We start from the raw sequence: 14,125 nt of genomic DNA, 5'->3' as shown, positions 1-14,125 counted from the left end.
CGAGTTGTGCCCGCCGTACTTGTTCTGGTTACCCTTTCCAGAAGGGAGTATTGAGCTGGAAAGACCAACCAGCAGAAATCTGGACACTCATCTTCACCAGAAACTGCTCCACCTCCGACCTCAAGGTAACTCCACTTCATGTCTCTGATCATTTCTTCATTTCCTACTCTCTCCCACTCTCCCAATCTGATGGTCTCATCTCATCAGATATTGCACTTGTCCGTCGTAACATTCGCTCTCTCTCTCCTCAACTGTTCTATCAGCACTTCCCTCCCTGCGTGTGCCATACGACCTCTGCAACTCATCCAGAATGCAGCAGCTCGACTGGTCTTCAACCTACCAAAATTCTCCCACACTACACTGCTCCTCCGCTGGCTTCCTGTAGCTGCTCGCATCCGCTTCAAGACTCTAGTGCTTGCGTTCCATGCTACAAACGGATCCGGTCCAGCCTACATCCAGGACATGATCAAAACCTACACCCCCGCCCGCCCACTTCGCTCTGCATTGGCAAACCGGCTCGCTGCCCCCTCACTGAGAGGATCACAGAGGCATTCGCAGAACTCGAGACTGTTCACTGTCCTCGCTCCCAAATGGTGGAACGAGCTCCCCATCGACATCCGGACAGCGGAAAGCCTCCACATCTTCCGCCGCCGACTAAAAACACATTTCTTCCGACTCTACCTCGACTAAGACGACGACAATGACGACAAAAAAAATAAAATAAAAAATAAACCGTATACATTGCACTTATGACTAGAACTTCATAGTTTGGTTTACTTGAAGCTCTTACTTACTTCTCGCTCTTATTTCTACCCAAATGTTTAAATGCACTTATTGTAAGTCACTTTGGATAAAAGTGTCTGCTAAATGACATGTAATGTAATGTAATGTAAGCTAGCGCTAACACGGAGGAGCCCAGCTTAAACACCGGTGATTACCACGCACTGTCCGTCTCAGAGCACGACGTGAGGAGAGCTCTGAGGCGTGTGAACAGCAGGAAGGCTGCTGGCCCTGACGGCATCCCCGGCCTGGTGCTGAAATCATGTGCTGGGCAGCTAGCCCCTGTCTTCACCTCTATTTTCAACCTGTCCCTGGCTCACTCCGTTGTCCCTGCCTGCTGTAAGAGGTCCACCATAATCCCTGTTCCAAAGAAGCCCAGCCCTGCCTGCAACAATGATTGCCGCCCAGTAGCACTCACCTCTGTGGTGATGAAGTGCTTTGATCAAGGACTTCATCTGTGCTTCACTGCCCAGCTCACTTGACCCTCTTCAGTTCGCCTATCGCCCTAATAGGAGCACTGATGATGCCATCACCCACGTCCACCACTCCACCCTCACCCACCTGGACAGCGGAAAAGGGAACTATGTGCGGCTGCTGTTCATCGACTACAACTCCTCATTCAACACCATAGTTCCCCACAGACTGGTATCAAAGCTCAAGGATCTGGGGCTAAACTCCTCACTCTGCTTCTGGGTCCAGAGCTTCCTAACGGACAGACCACAGGTGGTGAGGATAGGGAACCACACCTCCAGCCCATGCACTCTCAGCATCGGAGCCCTGCGTCCTGAGCCCTCTGCTCTACTCTCTCTACACCAATGACTGCAGAGCCACTCACCCCTCCAACATCATCGTGAAATTTGCGGACGACACGGTGGTGGTTGGCCTGATCTCGAACAACAGGGAGATGGCCTATCTAGAGGAGGTGGATGCACTGTCGAAATGGTGCCAGAAAAACAACCTGGACCTGAACGTCTCTAAGACCAAGGAGATAGTTGTGGATTTCACGAGGGAGAGGCAGAGGAGCCATCACACCCCCCTCAGGATCTACGGGATCCCGGTGGAGAGAGTTAGCAGCTACAGGTACCTCGGTGTCCATATCTCCGAGGACCTAACCTGGACCACACACATCTCCACCCTGGTAAAGAGAGCAGCAAGGCAGCGCCTGTACCACCTCAGATGGCTGAGGAAATTCAAGATCTCCTCAGTAATGCAGAGAACCTTTTACACTGCAGCAGTGGAGTCTGTGCTCATCGGCAGCATCATTGCGTGGTACGGCAGTTGCACTGCCAGGGACAGCACTGCCCACTCTGCAGGAGACCTACACGAGGCGCTGCACCAGCAGAGCCAGGAGGAGGATCATAAAGGATCTTCACCACCCATTTAACAGACTGTTCCAGTAGCTGCCGTCTGGCAAACGTCTCCGCTCCTGCATTGCCAAAACAGAGAGGACGAGCTTCTTACCTCAGGCCATCAGGATGCTGAACTTTCAACCACCCACATGAATACTCAGTCCTCCACACACACACATACACATTCAACCATTCATACCCCCCACCCCCCACACCACACACACACACACACACACTCAACCCATTCACACCCCCCCCACACATATTTAAATTCATACTGCTGCTATGTACATGTGCAATATGTTTCAATATGTTTCTTGTGTACTTATAACTTATGTAAATAATGTAATATAGCTACTCATTTTGCAAAACTGGGTTTTAAATTTAAATTTATTTTCATTTTTATTTTATTGCTGCACAGTTGCACAATGGGGCTTGTTGTAAAGTCATTTCACTGGGGGTGTACTTGTGTGACAAATAAAAACTTGAATCTTGAATCTGTGCAGGCCCATCTTCGTCTTTGCCGCAGGATTTGGAGGGGAGCTCATGCCGCCCTGCTTCGTTCAACTGAACAGAACCCCCGCATGGCTAATGGCGCAGGACCCCTGCCCCCAGTTACAGTCAGGGACAGAAGGTATGGCTGTCATCCGAGGACATCCCCCTGAAAACGGAATCTAGGAAACTCACCCCAAGATTCATTGGGCCCTTTGAGATTGCTGCCATCATCAACCCCTCGGTTGTCCGTCTCAAGCTCCCAGACTCCATGAAGATAAAACCTGATGAAGATAAAACCTGTCTCCACCAGTCCTCTCTCCCCTCTGACTGTGGCCCCCCTCCCCCCGCATCATTGACGACCACCCAGCCTTTACCGTACGGCGGCTATTGGATGTGCGTCGCCGAGGGCGTGGGTTCCAATATCTGGTTGACTGGGAAGGCTACGGCCCAGAGGAACGGAGCTGGATCCCCCGCAGTCTCATCATCGACCGTTCCCTCATTAGGAACTTTCACCAGCTTCATCCTGACAAGCCAGGCAGGTTGCCAGGAGGCGCCCGCTGAAGGGGGGGGGTCTGTCATAGCCAGGCCAATCCTGTTCCACCCCACTGCTGTTTGTGTCTGTCTTGTCCCTGTTGTGTGTGTGTGTGTGTGTGTGTCAGTGCTGCTGGATAGAAGTGCTGGAATGGAATGGACTGCTTGTATCGGAGATTTTAGAGGTAGTCCAATATAATCCGATACTCGTTTTTGGCTTATTTCGCACTGGTATCCGATATCAATATCGGCTCGGGACATCCCTAGTTTTGCCTTACTATGTACAGTGCCTTGAGATAATGTATGTTTTGATTTGGCACAATACCAAATAAATTGAATTGAATAGACCTAAAAATAGAGAATCCCTGTGTGTAACTGTTCTCTTGCACAGAGCCCAACAACTGGCTTTGCTGAATTCATCAACAGGTTAAATTTGTATGAGTGCAGGGAGGAAATAAACTTTATCCTCAAAGACAGTTTTGAAGCTAAGACTGCATCCAAAGTACCATTGTTGGAATGCCTGCTGCTGAATTTCCATGAAAGGCCAGCCTTTCACTTAAGAGCAAAGTAGCTCTAGAGAAAGAAGTTGAGTCCCTAAGAGCACAGAATGCTTGGCTCTAAGAGTTACCTAGACTAGTCAGAAACCTATGCGTTATTTAGTAGACCTGCACTCTGCAGAATCAGATCTTTGATTCCACAAGGAAGAATTGTTAAAGCTTAGATCAGAGCATTGCTCTAATACACTGGGTGCAGAATGGATGTGCTGCACTCTAATCCACACAGCTCTGTGTCCGCCTACTTCCGCACAGCTGGCAGGTGGAGTCACAAGACTAGGTTTTCTTACGCTACTTCTCACACAGAAATACACTGTATGTTGTCAACACAATAAACAGAGCAGTATTTCTACCGAACTGAAGAAACAAAAGCATGCTGGGCTTGGAGTGTTTCTGTGAAATACGATGTGAGGTGTCAACACTGGTGGTTTTATTCTGAAGAGTAAACCGGATATTTTATTTTCCTCCTTGCTTCTTAGCTCTAGATGTGCATTCTACTAACCTCTCATTCCATGATGATGAGGTGCCTGCATTCCAAGCACATCATCCTACAAAGGTGGCCCTAAAGTAACAACAAGCAACCATCAAGAATCCATCTTTGATTCCACCATCTTGTCGTGGCTTCTTTGTCAACTGCCATCTTGATTTGTAGTCTACTCTTTACCTGACTTGACCATTTGGTCTGTACACACACAGACTCTCTCTCTCAGACAGACACACACACACACACACACACTGCATATAGTTTCATGTAGTAGATATTGTTTCAATCTTTGATGTCTTTTTAATAAATTTTTCTGAAATATAGTCTTGTCTGAATAATATTGCACACGTGTTAATATTTCAAACCTCTTCCCTATAAAACTACAATCCTTCAATTAAATCTAATGATATAGTATTAGGATTAATTATTCATTATTAATCATAATCCTGATTGGTAATCTGCTTAATTCATGAGACTGTTTTTGGAGGTTATGAATCAATGGTTAATTCAGAACCGATTGTTCTCTGTTTGAGAGGAGTGGTCCCTCAATCGAGTTTGGCTAAATATTTTAATAAGACATTAATTTGTCCATACTAATATTCAAAATTCATAACCAATCACATTGGTTCCCCCAACATAATGCTGCCCCGTGTGAGTCACGGTACAGTTTATTTAGTCAATTAAAAAAATTAATTGACCATAATTTTGGTCAACAAACCAGGTATATTCCCCAGACATTGACTTTGGTGTTTCATCATTAGTCCTAGACAGGAGTAGACATCAGTTGTAGAGGAAATACATTGTAGAACAAATTATTAGATTTACTACATTTAGTTCTTGTTACCATATTCATTCGAACGATTTACATGTTTAAGCTAATGAAATGTCTGTTTCAGCTTTAACATGATGCATATCTCTCACGGCAACAGATGACAAAATGCATGAATGAGAAAAATTACTTTATTTAGAGATTTATAGAAAAACTTGCATGACAACATGTCTTATTAAGTGTAATTAAGTGTAATGTAATATATGATGTCCATTTAGCCTTCTCCACACATTTTCTGTACCTGTGTTACTGTATGATAAAAAGAATATGGATTACTTGTATGAATTACTTCTAACAGGAAGTTTTTATGACTCTGTGTCTCGACTCATGATGGCTTTCTTTGTGTTCCTCTCTGGTTTCAACAGTATAATGTAACATTTAGGTCCAAACAGCGCCACCAAGAGGCCAAAACTGGAGGCCAAGATGGCAAATACCTCCACTGCATCTGCATATTTGCCTGGTGAGCTGATGTAAGCAGGGACAAAGGCCACCCACACTGCACAGAAGATCAAAATGCTGAAAGTGATGAGTTTGGCCTCATTAAAACTGTCTGGAAGATTCCTTGCTAGAAAAGCTAACACACAACTGAGCACAGCCAGTAAACCAATATAACCAAGTAAAACTGTAAAACCAACTGTGGACCCAACTGCACACTCATACACTATCTTGTCACTGTGATACTGGGTGTTTTTATGAGGCACTGGTGAAGCAGAGACAAGCCAGGCAGTGCAGATTCCTGCTTGAACAGAAGTCAGAACCAGAACTGTACCTCTCTGCTGCACAGCACCAAACCACTTAAGACTGGACTCACCTCCTGGTTTGGAGGCCCTGAACACAGCCAGAACCACCATGGTTTTCACCAGGATACATGAGACACAAAGCACAAAGCTGATGCCAAATACTGCATGTCTTAGTTGACATGTCCATAATCTGGGTCGTCCAATGAAGAGCAACGAGCAGAGGAAACACAATTTGAGCGACACCAAGAGAAGAAAACTGAGTTCTGAATTGTTGGCACGAACTATAGGTGTGCTGTGATGATGGATGAAGATGCCCAGAACAACAACACAGATACATGTGCCCAACAGTGAGGAGGTTGTCAAGCAGATACCCAGAGGCTCATGGTAGGAGAGGAACTCTGTTTTCTTAGGAACACAGTGGTCATGCTGGGGGCTGGACCAGAAATCTTCTGGACAACTGATGCACTCCATGGAGTCTGAGAAAAGAGGGAAAGTGATGAGATACATGTTTATACAACATCTCTGAACTGTGGTGTTTAAAACTTTAACTCACCAGTTGTATTGCTGATCTCTCCCTCAGAACAAGGGACACAGTCAAAACAACACTCAGGTTCTCCCTTCTTTCTGGCCATGCGGGTACCTGGAGGACAACTCTCACTGCACACTGACCGAGGAGGCTGTTTGGAGAAATATCATAGACTTCCATAATGAGCAAGACACATCTATGGTGGTTTAAGAAAGCAAGAAGTTACCTGTTTGGGATCAAAGTTCCAGAAGATTTTGTCTTCATCCAGTGTGAGTTCTTTACTTTTGAATGCTGACCTCTTAACCTCACCCACTCTCTGAACTTTCGTTTTTCCATCAGGGAGCCACACCCAGTTCATGATGTCATACACAGGTAAGGCGTCACCATTTTCATCAAATGACACTTGATCACCAAATGTTGTGGTGAAGTTGACTTTTTCCAAGTAATACATAAGCTTTGGATAATAGAATCAGATGTATAGAATCACAGAATGATCAGAATTAGAAATAAAAGATATACCATTAATAGGCCATTAAAGGATCCTAATAATTCTTCACTGGCTGTTTTCAGGCGGGAGAGCATTTCACTGGATCCCCACAGATCCAGAGAGATGTTGGAGTTTTCATTCAACCATGAAAACTGTTGCTTGTGTTTGATTCCATTGTAGCGTCTTCTGCTCACTGTGAGGGCATTTTATAGCAGTGATTTACCTGGAAAATGGTCAAATGTTCTCCTGTTACCCTGTCTCTGACTGGTTGGGCATTCTGGGGCACAATAGCTGTCTGCAATCTTCACTTTTATGATGAAACCAGCCAGCTGCCTGATATATGTGCTGTCTACGGTAAAAGTCCATGGGTTGAGCCGTGTTCTTTCCTGCCAGTGGGCATGTCAGTCACGTGATATCCAGAGCTCTATGTGTGGGAGGTTTAAGTCAACTTTATCAGTGAGGATAACAAAATTAGCTTTATGAGCCTCCTGATTAACAACAGTAACAATGCATGTTGAGAAGTAACATCTGATTCCAAAAAACAACTGACAATGTACAAAAATATCACTTCATAGTTCATGGGTACTTTTTATGCAACACTTAACATTGTAATATTTTACAACAAATTCACAAGCTGAGTATCCATTCACTGATAAAAAATATAAGAGAGGAACTTTGATTTTATCTTGCAATGGAGCCATTTGCAGTGAGTCTTGATTATTGGGACTATATATCTATACTGGGACAAAATGAGTACATTCTTTACATAACTGATGCATTTATAGCTGGCGGTAATTATTGAAGACGTAAAGCAGAAAAGTATAGTTTCTGATAATAAATTAACTGAAGGACCCCTTTTACACCTGCCATTAAAATGTGTTTCGTGATCAGATAGCAATTAGATAACACCCTGACCACTTGTAATTACTTGTAAATACAACTGAGAACGGATTGTTTTCCAATCTGTGAAACCACTTCTGGAGGTAGGTCAGAAATGCATCGTTACCAGTTTGAACAGAAGTGTAAATTATAGGTGTGATATTCTTTCGAATGATTCGTTCTTACAAACATATCATTTGTGTGAACAAACTGAACCAAATCCCTTAGTGAAACGATTTGCTCATCTCACAGCTCAACTGAGCGCTTCTGAGCTCTGCTGCGACTTGAGTGAGACAGCCGCAGTGGACGGGGTGAAAGTGAATTTTTAACTGCAGACACATATTGATTGAATCAGTCAGTCTCCATGAATCTCCATGTGTCCCTCGCACTAACAGCTAATGTAGTCGGTGCAAGATGTTTACACTTGATGAAGTGAGAACATAAAAACACACAGTCTAGGTGGCCGTTGTTTTAACTGACTTTCCCATTAAGCACTAAACTAACTAACTAAAACTTTAGGCTGGTCCCATAGTGAGAGGACAGTGTAGAGAAACAGCAATGCTGCAGCTCAGCTCAGAACAGACACTTGATGATTCGGACCCGGTGGCAAAACTACTTTTCCACCACAGCAACACATGCACAGACAAGGACTGAGTAAGGAAATCACAGAACTTGTCATGTTCCTTAAGAATTGTGCTTTTAAAATGAGAAAGTGGAGACAGAGCTTTTCCACCACAAACACCACCTACAAATCCTATTTGTGTCGGGTATCAGTCCTGATAGTGAAGATCGGGTGTTGGTGACAATGGCCGCTATGGATCAACATCCAAAGTGGCTGATCTATTTAGTCTAATTCTATGCTGCGTGCTGTGAGGGACATCGTACGCAAGCAGCACGTCATGCAGAAGTCAACATTGTTTTCAAAATGAAGCGAGCGAAAGGATCAAATTTGGAACTTTTTCACAGCCAACAAACTCGCTGTCGGTTGCCAGAGACAAGGGATTCCAGCTGCTAATTAGCCACCTAGAGCCACTGTACGACATCGTAAGCCGAAATTATTTGTCTGAGATGGCTGTACCTGAACTGCATGGTAAAGTGTACAATCACATATGATAAAAGATGTCAAAGCTCTGAGTTTCACTACAGATATCTGGAGCTCTGATATTTCCCTTGTGTCACTTTTAAGTTTAACAGCACACTGGCTGGATGAGAGTTACATGCCACACAGTGTAATGTTAAATGCAACAAACTTATGTGGGTCTCACACCAGTGATGCGATTGCAGTTACCCTAATGGAAATGTTTGAAAAGTGGCAAATTCCTTTGAGCAACCCGCACCTTGGTTTACCACGGTTGGTTAGCCTCTGTCCGGCAGCTAGAGAGGCTTTATAGAAAATTATAACTGTCCACCGGCCGGATTTCAAAGTGTCAGCTCCTACAAGGATGCTCTCTCCCTGGCTAGAACTAAATATTACTTGGCAGTTGTTAGGTCCCAGCAAAACCACCCAAGGACATTATTCTCCACCATTAACTACTAGTGGGGGGCATTACTTTCCCCTCGTAATGCCCCCCACTCCTCTGCTGGCTCTGACCTGACCTTCATGATTTTTTTCAGACTAAGGTTCAGTCTGTCCACCAGCAGCTACGATCATCTCCCTATACCTCATGGGTATCTCTGTCCCAGGATGTTACTTCCCCAGTTCCCTTGGCCCTCTCCTCTTCTCAATATACATGCTCCCGCTTGGACAGATTATTCGCAACCATGGTCTTAACTTCCACTGCTATGCTGATGATACCAACTCTATCTCAGCACATCTCCATCCACTCAGCTCCCTCCACAATCACTTATCAACAGTCTACAGGAAATACAATCTTGATTGACATCTAACCTGCTCCAACTAAACAGCCAGAAGACAGAATTGATCGTGGTCACTCCAAAGTCTCTCCTCAACAAGGTGGGAGATCTAGTTCTCTCTGTCAATGATATCACCACGTCACTGTGCACAGAGTTTCGCAACCTGGGTGTCATTATGGACTCACCTCTATCATTTGACACGCACATCTAATCTGCCACAAAATCTAAATGTTTTAATTTTTTGCCAACTCCGGGCCATCGTTCCCTGATTCTGTCACTGAGACCCTCATCCATGCCTTCATTACATCACGCCTGGACTACTGTAATGCCGTCCTGTTTGCTACAAGTTTCTCGATTCACTTGCTCTACAGTATCTGCCCAACCTCCTTCATGTGCACCGTCCCCCCCAGAACCTGCAGTCTGCTGACCTAGGTCTCCTTTTCTTTCCCCGCACCTGTAGGCACAGCTTTGGCAATAGGACTTTCACTGTCGCTGCTTCAACCCCCTGGAACTCTATCCCTCTGGCTATCCATCTGGCAAACAGTCTAGGTCTGTCCAGCACCCTGACAGACCTAGTGAAACCACCAATCACAGTACTCAGCCTCTCTGTGAAGGTTCAAAGAGAGGCTGAGTACTGTGATTGGTGGATTTGTCAGCTTCTTAAATGTGAATATTTTCTACTTTGTGTGACATTTCTCAGCTTCTTAAATTTGAATATTTTCTACATTCTTTCATTTATTAGCTTCTTAAATGTGAATATTTTCTACTTTGTGATCATTTTCAGCTTCTTGAATGTGAATATTCTCGACTTTGCGACATTTTCAGGGTGACCACCTATTTTGGATGACAGCTTCTGGACTGGCAGTGCTTTCCACATTCCAGTCGAAACCATGCCCAGGTCAGCACAGCACCACAGCACCTAGACTCAAAATCCCAATCCCACCTAGACCAATTGATATCTCACCTGCCATGGCTTCAGTCTTTGTAAATGAGCACAGGTGTTGTTGCTGAAAGGTCCTCTCCCTGGCTCACACTGCAGCATGTCATCAAGAGCATACGCCAGAGTGTACACAGCTTTATACACATTATACTCTGGTCTGAGATTTGAAGCATCCAATAGCTCATTCTCTACATTCTCTATAACTTCCTGTCCAGTGCATAATTCTCCTCCAGCTTCCACCCGACCTGCTGGAGGTGGTGCAAATCTACACTGAAATGTGTGTTCCCAAAACTGATTCACCTGAAAAAACATAAAAAAAATAATGACACTATTTGGCTGAAACAAACTATGATTGTGTCTTTATTATTGGTGATTTTAATATTCATGTGTGCTGTCCTGATAAGCCTCTGGTGAAGGACTTTTTAAACCTGATCGACTCTTTTAATCTGGTTCAGTCTGTGTCTGGTCCCACACATGAACATGGGCACACTTTAGATCTTGTTCTCTCCCATGGTTTGTCTCTTTTAAACCTGGAGATCTGTGACAGTGATCTGTAAGATCTGTACAAGGCTGTACTATTCGAAGTTGGATTATTCTACACTGCAGTTGAAACTCGCGCTCCTTCTCAGCTACGTTGGATTCTTAACCCTCTAACTGCTGCTCAGTTCTCTGCAGCTTTTATCCAGTGCTGTGTCCCTCCGGGCTCATTTCTGTCTGATACTGAGGAGCTCAGTTCCTGGTTTCACTCCTCCTGCAAAGCCATCCTGGACTCTGTGGCTCCACTGAAACCCAAGCAGCCTAAAGCTAAAGCTGAGACCTGATTTTATGATAGAACTCGTGCTGTCAGACGGGAGTGCCGCAAAGCTGAACGCAAGTGGAAAAAGGACAAACTGCAGGTGTTGTTTCAAATTTTAAAGGACTGCTGGTGCGACTACGACAATACTGTGAGAGAGGCTAAAAGGGAACACCTTTCCAAAATTATTGTGTCCAACCGCCATAACCCACGTGTGTTATATAAAACAATTGACTCCTCCTCTGAAACATGCAATAGCTTTCTGAACATTTTTAATGAGAAGGTTCCAACTGCAAGGGCGCTCATATCACCTTCTGCATCTGACCCCGCTGTCTATGTCCCTTGTTCTGCTGTTTTTAATCAGTTTGAGCCTGTAACTCTATCCATGTTAGGGGATGTGGTTGGCCACATCAAACCTTAATAATAAATAATAATAATACATTTAATTTAAAAGCGCCTTTCAGGTCACTCAAGGACACTTTACAACACGATAAAATTAAAATCACACAATTTCGTAAAAAAACAAAACAAAAAAGGAGCACATAAAATCAACACAATAACTTAGGGGAAGTGGTGGTGATAGCAGGGGGGGGTTAGAGGGAGTAGGCGGTCAGGAACAGGTGAGTTTTCAGTTGTGATTTAAAGAGGTGGAGAGAGTCGCAGTTACGGAGGTCAGGTGGTAGTGAGTTCCAGAGCTGGGGAGCAGAGTGGCTGAAGGCTCTGCCCCCCCATAGTGCTGAGGCGGGCAGGGGGCACAGAGAGGTGGATGGAGGAGGAGGATCTGAGGGAACGAGTGGGGATGATGATGTGCAGGAGATCAGACAGGTAAGGAGGGGCAAGGTTGTGGATGGCCATGTATGTGTACAGGAGGAGTTTGTAGTTGATGCGGTGTTTGACAGGGAGCCAGTGGAGGTGCTGGAGGACGGGGGTGATGTGGTGGTGTGAGGGGGTCTTTGTGATGATACGGGCGGCTGAGTTTTGGACCAGTTGCAGTTTATGGAGATACTTTTGGGGGAGGCCATAGAGGAGAGAATTACAGTAGTCAAGACGGGAGGTGACGAGACTGTGAACAGGACGGCTGTGGAGTGGGGGGTGAGGGAGGGGCGGAGTCTGTTGATGTTGCGGAGATGGAAATAAGCGGTGCGGGTAGTGATGTTGATGTGTGAGTGAAAAGAGAGTGTGCTGTCGAGGATGACACCCAGACTCTTTACCTGAGGGGAGGGGGAAACTGAGGAGCTGTCAATGGTGAGGGAGAAGCTGTTAACTTTAGATAGGGTGGATTTAGTGCCGAGGAGGAGGAGTTCAGTTTTATTGCAGTTTAATTTAAGGAAGTTTGAGGTGAACCAGGTTTTTAGCTCAGAGAGACAAGAGGTGAGGGAGGGGGGTGGTAGTGTGGAATTTGGTTTGCAAGAAAAGTAGAGCTGGGTGTCATCCGCGAAGCAGTGGAACTGGATATTGAATTTACGGAGGATGTGGCCGAGGGGGAGGAGATAGATGATGAAGAGAAGGGGCCCCAGGACAGATCCCTGGGGCACACCTGTAGTGACTGGGGAAGGTTTTGAAGTGAAAGATTTGAGCTGTACAAACTGAGTGCGGCCTGTGAGGTAAGAGTGGAACCAGCTGAGGGGAGTGTGGGAGAGGCCAATGGAGGAGAGTCTACTGAGGAGGATGGGGTGTGAGATGGTGTCAAAGGTAGCACTCAGATCGAGGAGGATGAGGATGGAGACAGAACCAGAATCAGCTGCAGTGAGGAGGTTGTTGGTGATTTTGATTAAGGCGGTCTCTGTGCTGTGACGGGGGCGGAAACCAGACTGGAAGGGCTCGTAGAGTGAATGGAGAGATAGGTGAGAGTGGAGTCGGGTGGCAACAGTTTTTTCGAGGATTTTTGAGATGAAAGGTAAGTTAGAAATGGGGCGGAGGTTATCGTAAATGTTGGGGTCGGAACCGGGTTTCTTTAATATGGGGGTGACAGCGGCAGTTTTGAAAAGTGAAGGGACTATTCCAGATGAGAGTGAGGAGTGGATAATAGCAGATATGAGGGGGAGCAGGGAGGAGGAGCAGGATTTGACTAGGGTTGTGGGGAGGGGATCGAGCTGACATGTTGTGGGCTTTGATTTGTGTATGAGGTCGGAGATTTCGGAGGTAGTGGGAAGAAGAAAACTGGAGAAGAGATGACAAGGAGGAGAGGGTTCAGATGGGGAGATAGGTGGCGAATTGTGATGTAGGTGCTGATGGATGTTATGAATTTTCTGGTTAAAATAGTCCATTATGGAGTTGCAGGTTTCTGTGGAATACAGGTGGAGGGGTAGAGAGTTGGGTGGCTGGAGGATTTTGTTCATGACAGAGAAGAGGGTTTTTGAATTTCCTTCGTTGGAGAGGATGAGGCCGGAGTAATAACTGGTTTTGGTTTGTGAGATTAGGTCCTTACATTGTGTGATATGGGTAGTGTACATGTCCTTGTGGATGGTGAGACCAGTTCTTTTGTGAAGTCGCTCCAGTTGACGGTTTTTGGATTTCATGGATCTAAGCTCGGGGGTAAACCAGGGGGCAGATGCAGAAAAGGACACAGACCGGGTTTTCAGGGGGGCGAGAGAGGTGAGCGTGTTGGTGAGGCAGGTGTTATAAAGAGTGACCAGTTCATCTGGGTTGGAGAGGGAGTCTAGGGTCTGAAAACTGTCGATAATGGAGCAGAGAGTGTTGATGTTAATGTCCTTAATATTACGAAATGAAATGAGACGGGGGGATTTGAGAGTAGAAAGGCGGAGTGTGGCGTTAAAAGTGAGGAGGAAGTGGTCCGTTACAGGGAAAGCATTTGCAGTGGGCTTGGAGGGGGTGAGACCAGAGCAGCAGACTAAGTCCAGTGTGTGTCCTTTAATGTGGGTGG

The sequence above is a fragment of the Solea senegalensis genome, linkage group LG11 (genome assembly GCF_019176455.1).
Source record: "Solea senegalensis isolate Sse05_10M linkage group LG11, IFAPA_SoseM_1, whole genome shotgun sequence".
In the NCBI taxonomy this organism is placed as follows: domain Eukaryota; kingdom Metazoa; phylum Chordata; class Actinopteri; order Pleuronectiformes; family Soleidae; genus Solea; species Solea senegalensis.
Note: the sequence above shows the minus strand (reverse complement) of the source record.